Below are 25,594 nucleotides of genomic sequence, written 5' to 3' on the forward strand. Positions count from 1 at the left end.
GACTCTTAGTAAATGCAAAGTGTGTTTCAAAACATCTTCACATGAATATTTCATGGGTAAAATCAATTGCCGTGCCTTGCCTGCACTGGTGTAGGGTTACATGTGGAATCAGCAGCTTCCAGAAGTGAGACAGTCCGCATTGTGCTGCGCCGCAGACTGCTGCAGCATGTATTGATGGTCGAAGGGTCATATTTCATCACAGCAAAGCCAAATAAATTTCAGATTTATGATATAAAGTGAAGAGTCCATTGTGGGAATGTGAAAGTGCCTGCGTGTTTTATATCAGGGCCTCTGATGATTTTCAACCTTGGCATCCACGCTGAGTAAATTTCACACTGAATCACTCTTGTTGAAAAATTAAGGATATTTGCATTTTGGGAATCTCATTAAGACACCCTGATGACCTATCACACACAACATGAGGCATGAGACATCAAACAATAATGACTCTAATACATGCATGCAGTATATCATTGTATTTTTAATTTATGAAACACAGTTTAACATTATTGCACCAGTCCAGAGTTTATAGAGTCTGGGGCCTCTCTGTCTGCCTCTGAGATCTTTGCTGGCTCCATCTCTGACAGACCGGTCCAGGGAAGCTTCTGGCACTGGACTCACTTTACACGTGGTATGTGGTCCCCGGAGTTCCTCGGATTGCTGAAACTATCAAATATTGTTGTAAGCTGTGGGAACAATTCCTGGGTGTTTGATGAACGTAAATCACTGTAGATGAGATGGCAGGAGGGAGACAGTTCCTGGACAGATGTGATGATAGCCAAGTTTTTGTTCCAAATTTCTCTTGTATCTTCTTTCCCTGAACCCTTAATTTTTTCCTGTGAATGTTTTACTGCTGTGTAAGTACACAGTGCTTTCCATAATGACTCCAGGCTGTGTGCTGGATGGGTCTGGGTGTCCTCTTGACTGTGTGGGTGTGGGATATGGCTGCTGAGGCCTCTGAATGGGGCTCTTTGTGTTTTAAGGCATCGCTCCACTCAGATGATGGCGGCTCTGTCGCCCGCCAGTCCCTCAAAAGATGAAAAACAAATAAAAGTTGGAACAAATGAGTTTGACACGGATGCACATGCATGCAGAGCTGTATAGAACTTGCTTAAATATCCACAATCTGTAGCTGTCAGTCATACTTAATGGCATTACTGAGCTTCATCCAAGTCAGCTTTCAGATAACAGCTCAAGTTTTTTTTTTGTTTCTTTTCAGAGTAAACAGCTGGTGGAAATGTATAACTAGATAAAATGTGTGTACGTCAGAGAGCAGAACTGGACGTCTGATTGTTCTCTTTTGTTTTGAATGGCTTGTGCTGATCAGAGCTTTGCATGCCTATTCAAATAGTTGCCATCTGGAGAGGGGAGGAGATGAAACAACTTGAGTTACACAGCTCTTAATCATGAGGGAAACAAATTGTGCAGACACCAAAAGAATTCCACTTCATCAAAACGCTATAGGATATGAGAGGATGTGAATCAAATGAGGTTAAGAAAAGATGTTTCAGCTGCAGATAAACCTTGTTCTCATGGAGTATTTGATAACAAATCCACTGAAAACACCACCTTGATCAGATGTGTATTATAAATGGATCTACTCCATAAACTGATTCAACAAACAAGAAAAAATCCAGGCATTATAACAATCTGTTAAAACTGAACTCGCCAGCACTGCTGATGATGGGACACACACACACACACACACACATGGATACATGACAAGCATGCATAGCTCTCTGCCCCATTAGCTGCCCCTCATTAAGCCAACTATTTGACCAAGTCTGGAGGTAATTTCAAGACCTTCAGTCAGAGTTAATCAGCCGGGGGGTTTGGTGTTCCAAAGAAGCTTCACTCAACGTCCAAGATGGGATCATATTCAGTTGATTTCCTGCTGACCTTGGTTATGATAGTGTGTTTTATTGATAAGAGCAAGGTCAGTTCAGAAAACATGTACACAAAGTATGAAGCTACAGCTAAGAGATGGCTGACTTAGCTTAGCATAAAGACTAGAAACAGGAGGAAACAACTAGCCTAAATGACAAGTTGTGGTTTCAAAGCTACCTGGCTTCAGGTTCTAGCTTGATATTTAATGATACTATGTAAGAGTGGTTAGGATTTTATCAGTTGGATAAAAATACTTCCCAAAATATCAAACTATTCCTTTAAAAAGCCTGTGTGTGCTCTTCCTAGTGGCTTAAGCGTGAGGAAGTGTGCGTTTTGTATATTTGATGCAACAGCAGATTTATTCCTCATAGATAACTTCTGCTTTTTATTGCACAGTACAATACAGGAAATATTTAAATGACACATACACTGATTCTTTTTTCATTCGTGAACAATGTGCTCATTTGACTCAGTGATAAACACATTTGAGACAAATAGCCAATATTTACAAATCATTCTAGACATGGACATCTCTTGTTTTGTCAGCTGCTGTTTCAAAAATCAAGAATGAACTGCCAAGCTCAACTTTTAAGCCGAGGTTACCTGCGTAACAACAGTAAAATAGTGTCAGGTGTTATTGACTCAACTGTAATTCACTGAGGTTTAAATGCATTTTGAGATTAATCTAAACATTCTGAATCACATTTTTTTTTCATCCTGCTTGACAAACCCCAATTTTAACAGCTTAAAGACACAGTGAGGATATTTTTTGACCCAGACTGACATTAAAATAGAAAGTGTGACAGAACATGCTGGGAGAACATTGAGTGCATGCAGGGACACACTGAGTATGTGGAACAAGTTCAGCAGTACACTGTGTCTGTCACATTACAGTTTCTCTTTTTGAGGCGAGCACAGTGAACTTTTCTTATCCTTCAAAGCGGGAAACTGAGACCCAGTATTTCTACACAATCCTTGCAGTGGATACAATGAGTCCACTAATAATCAGTCAGAAATCTTGTGTGCGTGCCTTATTTTTCTGTGCATTTGCAGCCTGAGCATGCTGAGGACTCACGATGCTCGCAGACAGACCAGAGGCGGTTTCAGAGGGGAAGCTGATTCAAGATGCCCCACCATCCCCTCAGTGTCAGGACATGAGGGAGTGGGGCGGGGGGTGGTTTACTCTGCCTCGCTTACTCACGTGCACTTTGCACGTTTGACCCACATTGCCCAACAGTAAGCCTGCCGCTGTGTATATTAATAACCATGTGCACATCCTCCCCTCTGTGCTCGCAGACCAGGAGATGGCTGATGTTTCAGCTCATTAAGTCAAACGTAAAGGCTGAGGCCCTTCTATATGTTTCTTATAGTCGACACATCCCATGAAAAAAACAATGAACTGATCCTACTAACAAGTATTGTCTGTGTATCCCAAGCCTTTTTCCGTGTCATGTAGCCTCATATTTGTCAAAAAAAAAAAAAAAAAAAAAACAGGAAACGTATCAGTGAGTCACACTGTTGCACTGTTCTTTAATTACAATGAACATGGACACAGTAGTATATGATTCAATTGGACATGCCCTACTGCCATAAACACTCACTAGTGTATCAAATGTGTATTATTCTATACAAATAAATGTGCTGTTTCATCCAGTTTAAATAATGTTTGTTAAAAACCACAGTGACCAGCTGAACCCTTGAAACTCTATGTCTTTGTTGAGCTTGAGTCCATTCTTGATCTTAGAAATAAGTTTGACAAGTTTGCCATATCGGCTGAAGAGTTGATAATATGCACATGTGGTATATGTACATTTGAGTGGATACGATGATAAGCAGGCGCAGTACCAGAATAACGACTTGTCATTTGTTCTGCTTTTAAACTGAGGATGTCAAAGTGCAGCTGAGTGAACTGAATGTGAGCTGGACTCCTCTGAGAATACATGTTACCTCTCTGTGGGTGGCAGGCAAAGAGGTTCACCTACAAACATCTAAAGGTCATCCAGCATGTGTTTCTGCACTCATATCGAGCTGCAGTTTGTCTCACACCAGTCCCAGCAACCTCACAAGTCCCAGTACTTTTCCGGTTAACATAGCTCCCCTCATTCTCCTCAGTCACTTTGAGGATACCGTGTGCTCATGTCTCAAATGCTTAACTGTCATATGGCATTAGCAATGAGCCTTTAGTTGACCATCCACCCCTGATGACAGAGCTGTACTGTAAACACCTGCCGTCTCTGTGTGCTCCACTGGCCATGTTCTGCCTTTTGAACATGACAGGGAAAGCTTTTGAGAGACACCAGCGTGCCCAGGGCTTATGTAACACCAAGATCTGGCCAAAGAGAGCGCTGAGGGCCTTAATCTGCCCTGGCACCATGGGTGTGGAGGCTGTTCAAGAGCCCTGAAGGCACTGAAGAGGCTGCACCATCTTACTTAGCAGTTCTGGCTTTTCTGCATGCTGGAAAACTTATAAAGGTCAAATGAGGAGGGGGGGGGCAGGTGGGGTGACAATAAGAGCATAATTACAGTGTTAAAAGATGAGAATGTTGGGTTGTGGTCAGGAAAGTGGATTCTGAGGTAGAGGGAATGGATGATAAAACTGTTAAATGGGGCTTTGAGAGGCAGCCATCTCTGTTTTTAATGAGTGGAGGGCCTCATTCCTCTCCAGCAAGTGGTCAGAATTAGCGTTCTACACCGGGGATAAGTGAGGCTCCCTGGCAGGGCTCCAGCACCTCACGCCAGACTTTCATTTAATTCACTCCAAGAGCGAGAAAGACAGAAAGAAAGGGAGATGGAGACAGCTTTGCCCACGCAGCCAACCAGACATACTCCACAGCCGAGCCAAAGAAAATGCCCATTCACTCTCAAATTAGCCGTCTGCATGGCCACCTTCAAATGAGGCTCCTCTGCGCCTAATCTTCTCAGACTGTGTGCACACACTGACCGTCTGCTTCCAGAGCCAGTGGTCGCTCAGTACAGCAGTTAATTGAAGCATCATCAGCACGAGCACGGTCAGTTAAGCTGATTACCTCACAGTGCAATATCCTCCAAGCACATGTCACTTATGAATTCTGAGTGTGATCATTTCAAGACCATTTTCTGGAAGCTGAGACGCTGTGCAGACCAACTTTTTTTTTCTCTCATACTCTGCATGGAATAATTGCATATTTCAATCAAGCCACACAATTACAGAGGGGCACCATTTGAAAATAGAAGTCAAAGTGAGTACACCATTCAATAAACGACAAAACAGTTCCTCTGGTGCATACTTGATACGGAGATTAGATGGCTGAGGGAGTCTTTGGCACCTCGCAGCTCCAGCCAATAACAACAAAAGAAGCTGAATTCCTGCAGAAAATAATAATGCAGAGCCAACATGGAACCGTGCCAAAAATACTCATATCAAATGACATGCTCTGACTATTATAAATTTGAAGCTGTTCTAACTGAACCTGAAGAAATACTTCACCCCTCACTCATGCACAACATCTGCCTCTTGGAGATTAGTGACAAGACAAGAGTGGACACATGTAGACAGTTACTGATTGCTTTGTTATTACAACACATATGGAAATATCATTCATAATCGACTTGTCCTTGATTAGGAGAAACATAAAACCACATGCTCTGTTCAGCCAAAGGACAAGCTCTTTATTGAGACTTAATAGTAATAGTACTGACTCTGCAGCTTCAGTGGAAATACAGTTTTGACACCAGCTGCTGTCAGTATTAGACATCCTCTCTTGCATGCTGTTATTTTTCTGACTGAGCCTTTATATATCAAGCAAGATAGCAGATTGTAAAGCCTCAGATTGTTTGTTAGTATTTGAGGTATCCAAATGACGCTTCAGACAACACTTGCATGGTAATTTCAGATAGATTATCCATGTGTTTTCAAAGTATGCCATGATAAAACAGTGTATGCTGCTTTCAAACCTCTGAACAGGTGTGGATGGACAAGGATAGTCATGACATTGTTTATTTCAACTGATTGCACTGTTCCTCTTCCTTATGAGTTCTGCTAATGGTGATACATTGTCTGTCATGAACTGTGTTTCTCAAATGCATAGACACCACCTGTCCTGGAGGATCCTTACCCAGAATTCTCTGTGAGCCATTTGTTTCTGATCACTTCCACAGAATACACAGATATTAAAGCTACAATCAGCAGCTGCTTGCCTCCACCACCTTGTGACCCCCTGGAACAGATCACAACTTCCATGAGATGAATCACCTCTCTCTACGCTCTCACATCCTCCTTTACTCTTTGCCATATCTACTTTGTTACTCTGTCTGTTTTTGAGAACAGATGAGAAAGATGCACTCCACTTTTCCCTCGGCTTGTGGTAATCATCTGCTGGTGTTCATGCCAACAACCTTTCCATTTACTACTGAGTCACAGGGCTTAGGGGCAGGTCAGTGAGCACAGAGCGCATTACACATGGTTTTATTTGTTCCTCTCCTGAGCTCCCATCACTGTGAGAGCAGCAGGTAAAACAGGCAGTGAGTCTGGGTGTCAACAGGTCATCTCCCCTTGTCATTCATGCATTTTGCTTCTCCTACTGTAGCATTACTTCCACTTAGATACTATCACACTTACTGCTGAGGATTTTGGGTGCCAGTGCTTACTTGTTTTATTGCTCCTTTTATCTCACCGGCACCAAGATTTTTATCCGCTTTATGGTATCTCTGATGGCAAACACATTGACTAAAAATAACTCAAGGAAAGAAATGTGTGAGGTCGATCCAAGCTCTACTGAAAATACTGTACATCATGTAAATCAAATGCAAAGTGTACAAATGGGAATATCAAGTAAGAACATGAAAACCATTATGGCGCACCTGGGAAGACCTTAAAAATGTATTTTCCTGGCTTCCTCTGCACATATGCCTAATGCATCATGGTGGAAATGACTGCAGTTTCACATTCAGGAAATGGACTCTCAAACAGCAGAGATCTAGGGGCCGTTTCTGAGTGAAATGAGTTGCAGCGTTACTGACCAATTACTTTTTTTTTTTTAACCAATTATCTCCATCCGGCTTGTTTCTGAATAAAATGAGCTCACAGTGGATGCAGAGGGGAGGTCATTATCTGCCAACACAACATAATTGCAGATGGGCTCGCTGCTTTGGGCAATGATAGGCATCTTGGGCATGCACACCCAGGCCCAGCCAGGAGCAGAGAGCAGTGGGAACACAATGTCCCGATGCTGGAATGGCGAAGAGCGGACTCAGAGGTTTGATTTGTGGAGTCATTATCAACAGACACGCTGCATTCAACCCACACACAATTATCAATTACTGTAACAACTCTTCTCAAATTCTCTAGTGGCCAGATAAGTGCGGGACAATTTTCCACCATTCCCATCAGACCTGATTGCTGGAGCCCCACCAGCTTTACAAAGCCGCTCAGTTTGGTAAATCCAATTTCCTTGTAAATGAAGCTCAGCTCTTTGAAAATTAAAGAAAATGTGCTACATACACACAAAAAGCAAATAAGCCAGCCTATGCAAACATGCAGCAGTGTGTGTGTTTATGTTTGTGTTTTAGGGAAGCATGCTAATATTGTTAGCTGCTTCTTTACATGCAGGAAGTGTATATACAGCATATGCTAACAGTAGGCATTTGTTTAAAGGAAATTTCAGAATTTTAGATCTGATTTTACTTAATAGCTTTTTTTCTTCTACTTTGTCTATTGGAGTTTTCTGTCTGCAGCCTTTTACTAATGCTAGCTACTTTTATTCAAGGTATATATATATTTCATATATATTTCAAGGTTAAATATGTTAATATTAAATAATGTGAGAGGGGAACATTCACCACCACATATTACAAAAAAGGACTTGTCTCTCTGTGGGTCCATATATAGCCTTGTTTTACTCCTCTGGAGCAGAGAGGCTTTGTCTGAGAGGGCTGAGGTTAGTCAGGTATGACCTCGTTCTACATATTTAGAATACAGAGCAGAGAAGCCGGTTGTGCTGGAACAATCTGGGAATCTAGGGTACTTTATCTTCATCGTAAACCATTGTCCTGTAGTCCCTCCCAACCACACTGGTTTAACAGTTTATTGAGCCATTATTGGACACCGCTCAAATATTTCAATGAGTCTAATAGATACTCATATTGACATAATACTTTGTGGTACTTTAATACCCATGTTATCCAAGTGCTATTTTTGTCTCAACAGTATTGCTGAAAGATAGTGTATAGTGAATATTTTGTATTGTTTTGTTCACACTGTTTTGTTGTGTCCTGACTTTAAGGCAGATTGTGAGCAAAACCGTGCTAATACTGCTACTAGTAGGGTACAGGAGCATGTGTGTGTGTGTGTGTGTGTGTGTGTGAGAGAGAGAGAGAGAGAGAGAGAGAGAGAGAGAGAGAGAGAGAGAGAGAGAGAGAGGGTCATTGACATCAGTCCAAGTGCGTCAAGCATCTCACCGGCAGTACAATAGCGGAAACTTGCAGGTTGGCATTCAAAATAAAAGCATACAAGTTTGTTCTGCGTGCACAAGGTAAAGCTGGGATTTACTAGAAATGCAATATCCTTATATACTCAATTGGCAACTCATTAAGCACACCTCATACTAATGCTCTCCAATACAGCAGCCTTGTGATAATTTCTATATTTACGAAGATTATGATGTTTTCTAGAGGTGTTGATTAAACTATAGTCATTTTGGAGGATGTAGTTTATGGTGTTGCTCAACTGTATTATTGCATTAAACTGAAGAGTGTTTCACTGATACAAAAGGGATGACAAATAACACAAACAACATTCTCGACATAACAGGATTCACTTCAAAAACACCACCACAAACTGCAACCTCCAAAATGATCCAACAGTTGATTAAACAAAAACTAAACATTGCAAGTATTTTGACTCACTATATCTAAATTCTGTGATAACATCTTGAGATAAAAAAATCAAAATTATTAAATAAAAAGTCAAACCTTTTACTGGCTATGTCAAAAAATGTAGACTAAAAAGTGGATTTTTTGCTATGTCAAAAATGTGAGATAAGTCAAAAATAGGAGATGAAAATTAAACCTTTGACATATTAAGTCTTTATTTTGAAAGTCCTAACCGGATGTACCCTTCACTTTCCTCGCTAGCTTACCCCTGGTCTCTAAAACACGAGCAGCGCCTGTTCAACCCTCCGCACAACAACAAACGCGCTGTATAAGGCAGGAAGAAAAGCAAGAGAGAGAAAAAGAACTTTTAACACGTAGTTTTGTCAACATATACCTCAGTAAAGTTACGAGTTTGTGGATTAGACGATTTTAAAAAGGAGGAAAACCCTCGTCGTATCCAGTTTTTCTCAGCAGACTTTACAGAGGTAACAGAGCAGCTGTCCCCGACGGTCTTCTCCCCTGTACATGGTAGGTTTTTACAGGATTTAATTCACTGTTACTTAAAATTGTAATGTCATGAGTGTGTAAATGGTTTCTTACATACGTTTTACACGTGTGTCCCCACTGTTGCCTTTGTAACTTCATATATATTTGAATTAACATTTAAAAATCAAGCTGTGTCCCAGGTGTGTGAATGTTCATTAATTTCTCGAGTTGGCGTCAGGTAAAAATTCACCATCTGTAAATCCAGGAGGAAATAAACTGTTGTTTTTTTCCCCTCCTAAACATATCATTTAACAATGCAGAATGCCGCCTGGAGGCCCCCCTGAAGTCTGAAAACTGCTTTTTTATCAACGTGTTCATCAGACATGACAGGTTGAGTGGGTTTAGACATAACAAAGTACCTCCTACGGTAAATCCTCATTTCCTGCTTAAACTTCAGCCTCAGTCCACACCGTAAATCAACAATTTCCTTATCACGGATCTCTCAGCGTGTTCCTCCACCTCCTCAAAACAAATTTCAGTGCTTTTATCTATCTTTTTTTTTTTTTTTTTTTTTTTTTTTTTTTTAAAAGAGGGGTTTGGATAATGAATGCTTATATTCTTGTAGGAAAATGTGTGTCAGATTCCTGCACAGCTCTCCCTCTGTTGCCCCAGTTATGAAGGCTATAGGAGTAGGTCTATTTATTGTCCCTGTGATTTACATACATTCATTTTCTGGTCCAGGACAGTTTGTTCAGTGTTGGTGAGTTGGCTCTACTCTTTCATAAAGCTGGGAATTACAGAGAAACGCCATAAACTTTTGTGGCATCAATTGGGATTTGAAATGTAGGTCTGCTCCACAGACAACAAATAGGGTGCAGACTTTGTTTAAATCAAGCATCTAAATAGGGTTTATCTTCTAGTTCTGTTTGCAGGTATGAACCAGATTTTAAAGTTCTTTTGGGTGCAAGCGCTCACAAGAATCTTATGTGGCAAGAAAACGAGACTACACCACTCACTGTGTTTTGGGACAGTGGCAGATTTTAGATCCCAGTGGTCTATTTTCTAGCTTGTATGCAAGAGAGAGTGGTTCACATTTACAGGCATTGGTTGATCTGCCCTGAGGTACAGCAATAACATATGTGAATTCTTAAAATGAATGGCATTCTCCCGCTGTCTGCAGCCACTCTTGGCTCGACACAGAGGCTTTCTCTCACAGTATTATTGCTTTGCCAGGTGCAGTTTGGGACCAGAACTTCACAGTTTGCCTATCACTAGAAGAAACAAGAATATATTTAAGCGTTTTACACACAAAAGTTTGCTTGTATATCAATCAAGAGGGAGTTATGGTGCATCTGTGCACAGCAGCTCTGTGGTTTGTTTAAAAAAAGTCCCTAGAGTGCTCATTTAAGTAATGAGGTTGAAAAAAAAAAAAGCACCTAGTCTATTTTTGTATGCAACTGCCTCATCTGTAAACAAAGGAAAGACACTGGAACAAGATGATAAGATGACAAAGAAGAACAAACAAACTGAGCAGCAGCTCCAGCTTTCAACTCCCAACTCTGCAGGAAGTTATATTCAAATCTTTTTAGCCTAAACACACACGCAGAGGTCAAGTGCTTACCTCAGCAGCTTAGACCAGGGGTGGACTGTGGGGCTTTGACAGTGGGAGGCCACAGTTTATTTGCATTGATAATTTTTCAAGTGATTTTATTAGCACATGGCAAGCATACTGCTTTGTCAGCACATCAAGGTGTTAGCATCCCCGTAGAGCTCCTCTGAGTTCTAGACGTGTCCCTCATGTTTTGTCTTTTATGTGACAAGAATATTATGACCCTGCATGTTTAGGGTTGTTAATCTAATTTGAGTATAGTACTGAATCAGTTTATCGAGTCTGAGTCCTTTTGGATCCTTTGTTGAATCTGTTAATGTTTGAGGAGATGACAGTTCCCTCATTAAATATAATCAATTTGTGTTGCATTTGGTGCCATTAATAAATAAAGTTTACATAAATCAACAGAAAAATAATCAGCATTTTGATAACTGGTGAATCATTTTGGTCATTTTTCAAGCAAAAGTAGTGTAACAGTGCCAAATACTTTAATTCTAGCTCCTGAGATGAAAGTATGTGCTTTTCTTTGTCATATATCATTGTAAACTGGCAAGTGGTAGTTTTTTTTCTTCACATTTCATAGAGTAAGCAATGAATTGATGATTAGTTGTAGCCCTAATTGAGGCACTGTTGTATCAGATTTCATTGGTTTTAGCTAGGTGTACCTATTAAACTGACAACTGAGAGCATTCCCTCTCGTGTTTTCTTACTAGAGTATGATATAACCTGTTGCCTGCTTTGCTTATGTCTAAAACAGCAGACATGAGATGAAATGTCAGTGCACCTTTAAACCACTCTGTACATACTCTGGCCTTGAGGATTAAAACCATTATAATCGAAAAACTCCCTGAATGAGTGCCTCACCTTTTCATGTGATAATTATGCAGCGTTGTCGAAGTAAGACTTATTGAAGAGCAGGTCTGAGAGATACGGATTGTCTTAAGGTAAAATATGTGCTGGGAGTTAAGAGGCTGCAAGCAGTGAGAGAGAAAGCTGTTGCAACAGAAAAGTATACATGAGGGTGTGCATACAGTCGTGTGGTTTCTAGTTGAACTGGATAAATAATACCTCTCTGTTGTGCTGCTGTGAATTTTGCCCTTGAGCTGTTAAAACTGAAGGTCAAGTCCCTCTATTCTTTGTATTAGCCTGTGCAAACTGTCTCCTTGAAGAACAAAGAGGAGGAGAGAAACTTTAGAAGACAAGACAACAATGGGAACACAGTGGGAGGTGTTTAGCTGTCAGGCAGCATGAAGACTGTGTTGTGTTTAGTTTTCCTGAGGGCCCATCATGTCAAATGAAATGCTTATTTAGTGTTTTGTGGCTTTCTTTGTTTACGTAGTGTGTCATTGTGTTGAATTTGCTCTCCTGTCACTAGTTGCTCACCATAATTAGTGATGTTGATGTTTCCCACACCACAGTGTTTAAAACAGTCTGGAATTATGATTTGGTGACTCTCTGTGGCTTCTCAAACAATGAGCCGTGACACAAAATAGGCTACAGGCTTATGTCTGTTTAGTCTCTGGATAACAAAATAAGGAATACATCTTGAGTTGAACACTTACATTTCTCATTTAGCTCCTGAAAGGATGTCTTAAATGTCTCAAAATTGACTTCAGCCAAAGGAAGACCTGCTGTATGTCAGTTTGTGTCTGTATGGGGGAATTGATGTTGTGGTTGGCAGACTTCAGATCTGCTGTGGTGTCACAGGCAATATGCTGAATACACAGCACATGCAGTATGTTGACAAAACATAGTGTTGGCTTTAACCGTCAGCCTTCATTTTCCTCTGAGTTTTTAACTTTGTTTCTTTGAGCATGTGTGGAAGTTTTACTGTGATGGGATCACAGGTCAGATCAGATCTGATTAAGTCCTCAGTCATAGCAAACAAACACCTTCCTCAAGTCATAACCCACGGTATATATAATCTTTGTAAGACTCTTTGACCTTGGTTTAGATTTACATGAGATACAATCATGGCACCACTAGTCTTGTAATCTATTTACATAATGCCGTATTATCATAACTAAGGCCCCAGACATCTATTTAGTCTCATATCATGATACTGTATTGAAATATTTTCCAACTTTAATCCAGATTTTCCACAGGGCCTCTGACCTTGTCTCCTCCCCAGGATTGGTTGAGTATTCTTATCCAGCTCTGAGTTTTTCACACAGCTGGACTGCACAGCTGTCTGAGGGCACAGAGAGACAGGTGCTGAGGTTTCAGAGACCTCAGATCCCTGAGCCTGGGAAAGGGAATGGGTCAGGACCCGCGCTTTTTTTTTTTTTTTTGTTTTTTTTTTGTCCCCCTTCTTCCTTTCCTGGTTGATCTGGAGCTGAGTGCCTGTCCTGACCTGAGCAGATTACATCTGTGATTATGAATATTTGAAGAATATAGAGTATAGATACTGTTTAGAGGATTTAGCAACAGATGTATGACACACACACACCGGCTTCCCACTTAGTTTTCTGTGGTGAAACCTCATGTGATTTCGGCTTTCGTCCCAGTTTTCAGGTGCAGAGCACAGCAACCATTAATCTGTAGACATCTTTTACCTCCCAAATTGCCATATTTCCTCACCTCCTTTCTTAGCCCTTTGACTAATGGCCCCATTTCAATGCAAATGGACCATGGTACCAAACCACTGTCCATACTTTTAATACCAATTTCCTTAATACCAGTCCACATTCTTGTGTTTTTTATCAAAACTTTTGCTGAAAGTTGTTTGAGTTCGACTCAAAGTCCTTTGGGACGTTCTTAACCTCTTTACCTGTATAATAACTTGAGCTAGTCTGTTCTTTTAGTGGCTAAATAACATTCTGTTCACATTGATAATATGCTTTCAGCTCCCAAGATTATTACAGTAATTCTGAATGTCTTAATCAATGACTGCACAATAATTGATTTCCGTAACATTACTTGGTCTGTAGTCTTATCCACTGGCTCTGTCTTCAAGGATGTTTTATATTTGAACATGATGCAAAGTGTAGATGACGTTACCAGTGCTGTTTTTTATTCCACAAACAGTACACTGTTCATCCCCTGAATACTGATGACTGTGAGCTAATAAAGTAACTCCTCCCTGTAAATTTCTAATATGCTGTGAAGAGAAAAAGAGATCAGTCCTCTCCTGTGTCTCTTTACTCAATCACTGCTCCAGCACTATAACCACACTAATTTTCGTAATCTCTCCCAAATGTTTTCCCCCACTTTTTTTTCCCTCAGACGTGACCCATGTCACTGCATCCTTTCCTTACAGCCACTTTGTGAATGGGTCCCAAGGAACCGCAGCTGCTGTGATTAGATTTACAGTTTTGTAAACAGCCCCGATAAGATGCCAGAATGGCTGCCTTCACAGCAAAGTCACCGTTATTGAAATCACTTGGGGTGGGGGGGGCACTTCTTATCCAGAATAACTTGAAAGTGGACTCGGTTCCTGAAGGGAATTCTTCTGAGCGGTGTCAAGCTTTGAGCTTTCTGTCAATCAGTTGGCTGGTTGGTTGGTTGGTCAGTCCACCTCCTTTGTCAACACCAATGACTGTATATATATGGGCGACATGGCAGCTCCCCAGACATGTGACTGAGTCTCTGCCTCCAAATGACGTCACCAGCACAAGATGACAGCACCCGTATCTGGGATATTTTGGTTTAATTTTTGCACAGTGATGCATCGTCCATCTGTATACACAGTCATTGGTCTAGACTCTAGACTGAAAAATATCAACAAGTATTAGACAGACTGACATGAAATCTTGTCCCCAGAGGATGATCTTAGTGATGTTGTTGATCTCATAACTTTTCCTCTGGTGCTACCACAAGGCTCATATTTCTGGATTTGATTTAAATGTCTCAACAGCTCTGGGATGGATTATCTTAAAATCAGGTTCAGACATTCATGTCCACAGTAGGATGGTTTTAAATAGCTTTTATGATCTTCTGACTTTTCATCTTTCACCATCATAAGATCAAACTTTTTATTTGTCCAATAATTTGAGACCAAATACATGCAGATGCCTCAGCTGTATTTTGCATTTAGTGGTAATTACTAGGTGTTGGCATGCTAATATGCTGTAGTCTAAATGATGCTGGATTTTTGAGGCTGATACTGATACTTTGTCTGTTTGTCATGCCTTCATGCCAGCAACAGCCATCGCTGGAGGCATTATGTTTTCAGGTTGTCTGTCCGTCCCATTCTCGTGAATGCGATATCTCAGAGGATAGATCCACCAGCATGGCTGTAGACTTAGTGTTGTTACACTTACACAAATTGGAGAAAATATTCCTCTGATTGGAAAGAATGTAACAGTTGGGATTACATGGATTCTGGCGTCAGAGCTGGCCTTGTTCCCAAATTTACATGCAGTGTGTTGCATCATCATCTGTTGTCACTTGTGGATGATGACGTGCTCTAAAAAAAGCATGAAAAGCAACATGCCCCCTTTCCCATGAGCAGGTGTGATTGGCAGCAGTAGTTAGCGTGATCATGACATTCACAGCTGCTGCAGGGAGGCCCATATGTGCTGATGTACAGTACAGGCCTGGAGCCTCCCTGACTCCTACTTCCCTCTTCTTTTTTCTTTTTTTTTTATGCCTTCCGTTACCTTGTTGGTCTCACACTTGCTCTCCTCTCACTCACTACCACTCATTTTCCCACTCACTTACTCTTCAGCTGTGTCAACTGCCTTGGTATCCTGCTGTAATCCATCTCACACTCCCTGACTGTGGTGTAGCCCACTGCCTTTCTCACAGACTGTGGTCAGGAACATGAGAAAACACAGAAACTGAAAACAGACAAACAGGTCAGGAGTTGTATATCATCAGATTGAAAATGGTCCCAAAGAAACATAAAATAAATGGTAGAAGTTGTTACCTTAAATGTCTGGTGGCTGCCCAGCTATTTAATTTATGAATAGTGTTTATATATGAACTGAGTGTAGCAGGATGGACTAGCTACATGCTGAAAATAGTACCGAAACTAAAGTGAAATAAATGAAATAAAGATGACAAAACAATGAAGAATCACCCGAGTGATTTGGACTTTCCACCTCCAACTAACCTTTCCTGTGCGACATGAGATTATTATTGAAATTTCACTAAGGTTTTACCTTGAATTTAAATAATTTTATATAATAGGGCTAAGTTGTTGACTTGTTTACAACCTGTCCGATTGCACATGTTTCTTTCCACATTCGACAACTGACTAATGATGACATGATAAACAGCGAACATTGATTGAATGTCTTGTTTTGTCCATCCAACAGTCCAAACCCCCCCAAAATATTCAGTTTGCTATAATGTATGATTTTAAAAAAGTACAGAATTTTCACATTTGAGAAGTAGGAACGATCAAAATGTTTGGGATGTATGTTTGAAAAATGATGAATCCATAATTAAAGCAGTTGTCAATTGATTTTAAGTTGATCAACTTATCGCTGCAGCTGGAGCAATGTTGCTGTGTTCCTAAAACACAGACATAATTTTTGTGAATATAAATTGATCAAAACAATACAAAATAATGACCAAAACTGTGAGAAAAAAAAAACAGAATTATCCTCCACCACTCTTCTGTTCTCTGTTTCAGTCTCTGTTTAATTTTTTTTCTCCCTCTTTCATTTCCTCCTTTTGTTCACTCTCACCCAACAAGGTCACTTTTCTTTTTTCTTGACAGGTATTTATAAATGGTCAAATACCAAACATGCCTTTTGTGTTTCATTTTGAAACTCATAACCCAGAGCAATATTTCACCTTTTGTCCTTTCTGAAGTTTAGTGCTGGAATTTCAGTTTTGTTTTGTTGGTTTTGTAAAAGTGAAAAGGCTGAAAATATTTCTTTAACTGTTACTTGTCTCCATCCTGTCCCCTTTTTTTGTCTTCGTTTAGTTTTCTTACAGTTAGAGGTACAGTATGTTGCTGGACTTATGTAAGTGGGGCGACCCCTCCCTGAGGTTGGTTGTTTGGATATTTTTAAATACATTTCTCCGCGCTCTCTGTGTGATTTCTGGCCTGATTATTCTCCTGCTGAGAGACCATGAGATGGACGTCACACAAGAACACTCTCATAAAAACCTGACATGTCAAACGTAGAAGACATAACGCGTGCACAAAAGACATGTCTCTGTCGAACAGTATTGACGTGAAGATTCTTGAGCGAAGACACTGCCTGTGTGGTGGGAGGCTGAGTGACTGAGAGGTGAAGAGGTGGCAGGGAAGAACGAGGGTGCAGATCAGAAGCTATGTGGGTGGTGGGATGCACGGTCTGGCGGTAGCCGCGTCACAGCATTGCATAAGGGCTTACGCAGGCAGAGGGGAAGTAGGTCTGAAGTAATGAGCGAGGAGAGCCGTCGGTCCTGCCTGTGCACTCTTAAGAGGACGAGAGATGTCAAGTATTCAAGCGATGTGCAGCTCATCCATCCACCCACCCGTCCACGCCTAAGAGAACATAGGCTGGCCTGTCTGTTTTCATTATGTATTGATTTATATTTCATCTTTTATTTTTAGCTGGCTGATAAACATTTAAGCCATTATTACACCTCATATTCACTGGGGGCTTTTCTGTGTGGAGTTTGCAGTGTTCTCCCTGTACCTGCGTGGGTTCCCTCCAGGTACTCCGGCTTCCTCCCACAGTCCAAAGACATGCAGGTTAGGTAGTGACTCTAAATTACCTGTAGGTGTGAGTGTGAATGTGAGTGTGAATGGTTGTTTGTCTCTATATGTCAGCCATGCGAATGGACTGGTGATCCTCTCGCCAAGTGTCAGCTGGGATTGGCTCCAGCTCTCCTTGACTCCTTAAAGGATAAGTTGTATAGATAATGGATGGATGTGCAACTTTCTGACATTTTATAGACCAAACATCTATTAATTGAGAAAATAGTTGGCAAGTTAATGGATAAAGTTGATAATATAACTTAAATGGCACGATATGTAACGAGTCATGAGCCATGTCAGTAATAGCCACATACTCTTGGAAATATTACTTTTCACTTTAACATTTTTGTTTTAAAAATGTGGGCGTCAACATCTTATTTTTGAACAATACTTGTTCAAACACCACCTCCTCACTTACAGCTGCACCCCTGGTCCTTCATGTTTCCTCCTCATCCTCAATCCCTCATTATTCACAGAGCAGTGGATGGAGTTTTCTCAGTAGGTTTCTGAAATGCAGGAGGATGTTTGAGGTTTGGCCTGGTTGATCCTAAATGAGGATGTCTGAGAAAATACAGGGTTTTTTTTTTTTTTTTTTGCTGTTTAAGATGGAATGTGATGCTTTCCATGTGGGCCATCTTCTCGCTGTCCAAACAAGGCAGACATGCCAGTTGTCCCAGTGGATTCACTTCCCACTCTCTGCCCATTTTATCCTTTTTAAATAAACAGCTGTATGATTTCAGAATTTCTAAACGCAAAACCTCCAGTCCTCTCTAACAAACAGTTTCTTTCCCTGCATTTCATTTGTCGTTATATTCTTAACCACAACTGTGTTATAGCAAACAGCTGTCAAATGAAAATGAATTGCATGTTTTCAGTTAGTCTGCAGTGCATTTTAGCATTGTCTCACATATCCAGGCTACAGTAATGTCAACATGTCTGGTTGTATGATCTCTCACCACTTCCCTATTTACTGGTTGGCCTTTGTTCGGGGTGTGTTGTTTCCACTGTCTCTTATTGGGTTTATTAACTTGCCTGAAACCTTCTGCACACGGCTGAACATTAGAATAATAAACCTAAGTGCTGTAGGGTGGCAGTGTTTGGATAGGGAAGAACTGAGCCGCCTCCCTGTTTCTTAACAGTCCTCTGGCCCTATGTGTGTGTGTGTGTGTGTGTGTGTGTGTGTGTGTGTGTGTGTGTGTGTGTGTGTGTGTGTGTGTGTGTGTGTGTGTGTGTGTGTGTATGTGTATTCACGTGCTGTTGTGTGTGCATGCCTAAAAGTCTGGCAAATACACAACGTCATTTATCCTCATTACTTCTCCTCAATTACACTGCCCTTCCCAATAGGTATCTAAATTTATTTCCTGCACCCCATCCTATTTAATGTAACCTCCCAACCACTGCAGAGAAGCTGTTAACTTACTGCATGCCATGGTGCTTAAACATGCACAACTGCACACACTAATGTTGAATGTTCATGAGTGTAATCAGAGTAGAAATCAGATACTGTTCATGATGTAGAATTTGTGATATCCTGGTATACCATACCCAACAGCAGACAAAGTCAGTGACGAGCTAATGAGGAGCTGATGGAAAGCAAAACAGAACTAAAAGAAGAGTTAATACTGAACTTAAACTCATCAGGTGGACGCAAACACAACTTGACATGAAGGCAACTGTTTGTTAACAAGTTTATCATATCAACTTTGTAAGTATTTACCTAAAACAGGACAAGTAATACAGACAGTAAATATAAAATAAGGCATTTGATATTAACGGAGGCAAATGGATTACATATAAAACGAGACCTTACAGATCATGTTGAGAACACAATCCATATCCCAAGTATCATAAAATAAAATAAAAATTACAAATGCTCATCACATATTACCTGCAGTCACTCATTTATTCATTTATTTTTTGTCAGTCAACAACTTGATATAAAAACAGAGGAAGCTGTTGCAGAAGCTGTAACTGGTTCTTTCTGCAATTTTTCCAACCTCAGATTGTTTACAATTTTGTAACTATAAAAAGAAGACTGAAATTATGTCTGTTTGCTTTTTTTGTCAAAACCAGCTAGATCTTATGTTTCCCTGTGGGATTTGACCTAACAGCTAGGCTTCTTTTTTTGGTCAGATGGGAGATTATTGGCCTTCCTACTCAGATTAAACCTTAATCTGTGTTTGCTTTTCTTTCATCTGTCATCTGTCACCAGTGTTACATTTTAGAAGATATAAACTGTCTTTGAATGTGCTCTGAATATCATCATATTGTAGATGTATAAACAATGTTAATTATAGGACTCACAGATTCACAGATCTTTACATCTGTTCTCCCCGACAGTCTATGTAGTGACATTTAGCCTCTTTTAAGACATGTAAAAGCTTAAAAATCACGAGTGGGTTATTTACTGACATTGTTATGCTCTAGAATAAAACATGAGAATATCTTGAGCTTATGTTAACCACAGATATCAAACCAGACTCCGCTCAGAAAAACCCATCGACTTGTGGAAGTGCAAAAATGTTAACTGATGTCATTCCTGCAGCACTCTATTTGAATCAGGAGAGCCTCCGTTCTCACTGCAGGTGTTAACATACACATTATCTGCTTTGAACTGCCATGAAAGCAATTCACGTCTACTTCAAAGTCATTTTCTGAGAAGGGTTAAGTTGCATAAATCCATTTAAGTCGGTTCTTCCTCCTGAATAAAATGGCTTCACTTTCTGATGGAGATAGAACAAGTAACTCCTCATCTTTTACTCCTTCACTTCATTGATTGTTGATTGATTTGTGGGTCAGTTAATGGGTCGCGGTGAGGTTTAGGGCTATTGACATGGCTGTCTTTGAAGGTGCCTGTTCAGCAGATGAATAATGTGATGAAATGGTAATCACAGTGCCGCTCTCTATTCTATTTTCATCCAGTGCACATGCTCCTCTCTCTGTATCTCTCTCTTCTCTCTCTGCTCATGTTTGGTCTTCAATAAGGATTATCCCTTTCAGTGAGGAGTAGCAGGAAAGAGGAACAGCCCTCTTAAGCAAACACCTGTTTGTGATCTGTAGGTTGGTTGTCAGCCTTTAAAACAAACAACTATTAAATTATTACTTTATAGGGCTCAAAGTATACTCTCTGGCTTGGCACTACCACAGTACAACATTATGATGCTGTCTTAAAGCCATCTGGATTGAGCTACATTACATGTGGGAAGCCACAGTCTCCTCAGCACTTCCATCTGTCTGTAACATACTAATACAGTATGTTAGGCACAGATGGAGGAGCTGAGGGGTTTGCTTAGCTTTAAGTAAAGCCTGTACAGTTGCATTTACCCTGCAGGCAGTTGGTAACGTTAACTTTAGCAAACATCCTGCTGATAAAACAGGACACACCTTAACCAGTTAGCTGCTACTTCACTCTCACTCTTAGTTTCAGTTTTAGCACCGCTCACCACGACACAGCACGGTTTGATGCTGGTGCTGATTATTTCCCCAATTAATCATTTGGTCTAGAAAATATAAGAAAATTGTTAAAAAATATCATAGAAAGCACATTTTTTAAGGTCCATTTTTTTGACTGTCTAAAACTTTGAGATATCAAATTTATAAAAATAGAAAACAGAAAAGCCACAAATGAGAGGCTGGAACCAGAGAATGTGTGAAATTTTATCTTAAAAATTACTTTAATGACTATTTGATTATGAAAATAGTGACATATTAATTTGCTAGATTAATTGATTAATTTGATCCTAAAAGACATGCATAAGTAATAGTTGTTGTATAATTTATAAGAAAACAATCACAGAATGCATATTTCTGGGGCTATCTATTAATCTGCTGATTATTTTCTCGATTACACGATTAATCTTTTGTTCTATTGTTTGACCAGCAGTCTAAAACCTAAAAATGTTCCATTCACAGTAATGAAAACATGATGGAGCCAAATATTTAAGTTACATTTTGAATTCATAACATTCTCACTGCAGCAGCAGGACTGCTGTCTGGTCTGCTCACCTCTGGCACTTTTCTTTGTCCTTTCTCATGCTCTTCTGTGCCAAACTTAAAAATACCACTAATACACCAGTTTAATGAACTGCAGATGGACTCTGCTTCTTTCCAGATGGTGGTATTGTGCTGCTCACCTTTGTCTTTTCACATGTCCGAGTAGAATTTAATCCAAAATCCTTTTTTCTACATTTTTCCTTTTACATTTCTGTAAAACAGGAGTTTTTCACTCACAAACTGTATTTGTCTTTAGTTTAAACCATTTTTTAAACTTAGGAAATGAGAAAACGTTTTGGGAAAACCCACAGACTTTGTGGTGAATCGAACACTAAAAGAATCAACAGTTAACATTTTCACTTTGCTCATGGGGTAGTTGTTCGGCCTTCGCGCTTGTTGACATGGAAAATCCCCTCAGTTTCAACCTTCTTCCATGTGAAGACTTCTTGCCATCATGACTCAGATTTTCCTCTTTCTCGCTGACTTCCATAAACACACTTGTCACATTTCAGGTTTTCCAGCTCTCTGCAGTGGTAGTAGTCTCTCTGCTCCTCCTCTGCTGATTCAACAACATGCATTTTTTTTATTTTTTTTGCTTTTTATCCCCTCAGCCTGGGAGAACAGAGAGACGAGGGAAGAATGAAGATCTGTTCACCGGTGTGAGTTCTTGGGGATGCTTGACTGGCCTGTGCCCCATGCTTTTCTAAGGCCTCCAGAAGCTGAAGACAGGGTGTCATTGACAGGTAAGTGGAGCCTTGAGGACAAAATGTGGTTTAAATTTAAACAAATGAGAACTCTGAACTTTTTTTGGCTGCTCCCTGATATGTGAAACAGGACCTACCATCTTTTTCTCCGACCTTGAAGTTTGATTTTATGCAAACGTTCTTGGATTACTGCAGGAATTTTCACTCACAAGCTTCCAGTTAAGACCAAACATGTTTTCTTTCTCTTCTCAAAGAGCCATTTCTGGTTTGAGACTTTATTGATGTAAAGACTGCAGCATGCCACACACATAGTAGTGTGCATCCTACTATGTGGGAATGTTAACACATTACTGCTGCGTGGGAGTTAGCAACAGATCTTAATCATGGATAGGGTTTTGCTGTAATTCCAGAGCTGGAGGCGTAACCCTAATCTCTTTGGCACATTATACAGTAAATCAGAGTGTGGCTAAGTCGGGTCCCTGCCAGCTCAATAACAGCCATCCCATTTCTGTGGATTTATGACGAGACTTACTAGGAGTAGTTATTTCAATCTACAGAGGTCTATCTCCCTCCCCTCTCTTCATTTGTGTCTAAAACTAATGAAGCACCCCCCTGCCAAGCACTGAGTTTTATTTCTGAGGTGTTCGTAGATTGCTTTGTGCCATGGTGGATTATTTTGGAAGTAAGCGGACCAAATGGCCGGCTGGTCGAGGCCGGTTTTAGCTGCAGCGTCCAGTGGGAGTGATGTCCCGCACGCAGAGGCAGAACGGACACTGATGGATGGCCTAGCTTTCTGTCGGTTCCTGGTCCCAGACGTGAGCCGTTGTTATGAAATATAGAAGGAGGCAGGCTGACAGAACCATGGAGAGACGTGCAGCTCAGCCTGTGATGGATGACCACCTGCTGGGTATCCACTATAGATACAGATAAACTACAACTGTGGCCTCTTAGGAGCCACCAGAAATTTGCCCACACACGGCACTCCTAAATGTTTTGTGCATCTCTGTAGAATAATAAACTTTCTATGATTGAAAAGTATAAACCAGAAACCACCAGACAGATGTACCCAACGTTACTGCAAGGCCACACTGGAATTGTTTGTTTTAACTGGTGTTTTACTTGAATTTCCCTCATGGTTTTTCCTTGGCTATCCTGTAGTCAGAAAAGGAAGCCACAGAGTTGTCATATTCAGGGTTTACCAAATATAAGTTTAAGACTTTTTAAGACCTTTATAATACCACAGAGAATGCTATTTAATATACTTTTCAGAGTCCTGCTGATCAAAGAATGACAGAGAGGGCAGAAGGGACAATAAAGCTTAAAATTGTTTATTGAATACATGGATTTATTGATGTTTCCATCACAATTTTGTCAGTACTTTCAGCTGTATGTAGCAGTAATTCCCAGTTATATAATTAATCAGTTACCATGATCTGGACCCAAATAAGCACCAACAAGGGGACAAATTAAGAAATAATGAAACTATTAAAGTTAAATTTTGTTCTGTTTGTTGAGCTGATGGGTTTGGCTGTAGAACAACTCTAAATTCAGAAAGACCTTTGTAAATTAAAAGACTTTTGAACACCCTTTAAGGCTTTTTTTTTTTTTTTTTTTTTTTTTGAGGGACCTGAATTCAATGATTTTCAAGACTTTTCAAGACCTGCTCATACTCTGATTTTACTTTGCTGCTTGGGCCTGTAAATCAACTCCCTCAAAAAGGAGCTGACTCATGTTTGCCCCCCCCTCTAGCCTATAAAGAGGTAGTGTTAATGGTAGCATTCACAGAGGTGATTTGTAGCCTGCCTCTTTATCCCAGTGCTGGTGGCCTCGGGGCGGCTGATTGATGGTGTTTGTCGTCCAATCTCGGGCTCCAGCTGAGAGTGGTTTCTGTTGCTTTGGCTGCAGTAGGACGGGGCTTTACAGTACTTGTGGCACATTCAGTGTTCTCCAGACCTCCCATTAAGACGTGACCGGGAATGACCTTGAACTCCCTGCTCAGCCTCGCCTGAAGGACAAACTTGGTGCCTACCAGTGTGACCCAGTTATAGGAGCAGGGAGAGAGGGAGTCGAACAGAGAAAGGGAGAGAGGGACAGATCTGTGTTTGTGTGTGTGTGTAAGGCGGTGGCAGGGCATAGCCTACTTCTTGTACCCCACTTTACCCGTCCCTTCATCTGGGAGCTGAGCAGCTGAGCTCCGACTGCACCATCTCGTCCTGTTGTTTCTTTTTTTTTTTTTTGTTTTTTTTTCATTTATTTTGGCCAGATGGTGGATTACAGGTCAAGCCAAAGGCTGAATGCTGCCACTGTCTCGGGAGAATAAACTTCTGGAAGCTGGCCGGCTGGTTACTCAGGACGTTAGAATCCCTGCTTTTGCAATCCTTAAAGCTGCACTAATCAATATTTTCCTATTAACAATGGATCAAGTAACTACATGTAATATGAACAGTGGTGAACTTACCTCTCAAATCTGCAGTTTCCCCCAGCTCTTTGGAGTGTTTTTAGCATCTTTGAGCTCATTGTTTTGGGTTTCTGGCCCACAGCTTTACCATTTTGCTTCACTTTCACTGTTCTCAATGACCTTAATTTCCAGCAGCAGGTGGCCAGAAAGATGCAGCATAGGAACGTGCACAATTAGTTGACTAAACAATTAAACATAACCTTGCAAATACTAGTCCCTTAAACTAATTATTATTTAATAATGTATAACATAGGTTAACTGTTGCAGCCCTCCTCTCCCTGAATAAGCAAGATGGAAAGTGTGTGACATCTTATTAAACCAGCTCAGTTTGTCAGCATTTTGATCTAGAAAATGAAAATAAGGTTGTATGTGGGCTGGCATGTAACCACTCAACTGGAGCAATGTGTAACCACATTCAACTCAGGCGTGCAAACTTTAAGTTGGCTGCTAATGTTAGCGCTGCTAATGTTAGCCACACTCTGCAAACCAATATGACATCAATATCTGGCACATGCCACTGCTTTCTGGTTGTTTTCTCACTTTGAGACAAGTCGGAAATCTGATATCTTAAGAAGTATAACTTAAAGCTTCCATGATGCCCATTATATCCTTAACTCTTACAATTCTGGGATCAGACATAGACATGCAGTTATAATGTACATACAGTATGTCTTAAATCCAGAAATGTGTCTTCTGTTTCAATGAATATCAGTGCTGACCTTTGATAGGTTCACCTTGTTAATTCACAGTGATGCCTTGTTTAATTAATCATTTGTTCCCTAATTAACTTTCTTCTTTTTTTTGAGCTTTAGTGTCTGTGTGACACATGAGAAGCAGGATTGCAGCATGTACAGATTGATAAAGATGCTGATTTTACACTCCCTTATTATGGTGCTTACCTCTGTAAACTTCTACACAGGTTCCCACCAGTTTCACCCCTCTCCTATATTGCTGAATCTCTGCAC

At 40.5% G+C, this 25,594-nt stretch overlaps 1 protein-coding gene across 1 annotated transcript in view; it reads left to right on the top strand.

The window, feature by feature from the left end:
- Positions 1–9,008: 9,008 nt before the first annotated feature.
- Positions 9,009–25,594, top strand: part of LOC108894820 (leucine zipper putative tumor suppressor 2 homolog) — a 30,638-nt gene continuing 14,052 nt past the window's right edge. Inside the window, exons 1-2 of the mRNA XM_018693436.2 lie at positions 9,009–9,264; positions 22,079–22,210. The gene's annotated coding sequence lies outside the window, so the exon portion shown is untranslated. The remainder of the gene's footprint in view (positions 9,265–22,078; positions 22,211–25,594) is intronic.

This window comes from Lates calcarifer, linkage group LG23, assembly GCF_001640805.2.
Source record: "Lates calcarifer isolate ASB-BC8 linkage group LG23, TLL_Latcal_v3, whole genome shotgun sequence".
Lineage (NCBI taxonomy): Eukaryota > Metazoa > Chordata > Actinopteri > Centropomidae > Lates > Lates calcarifer.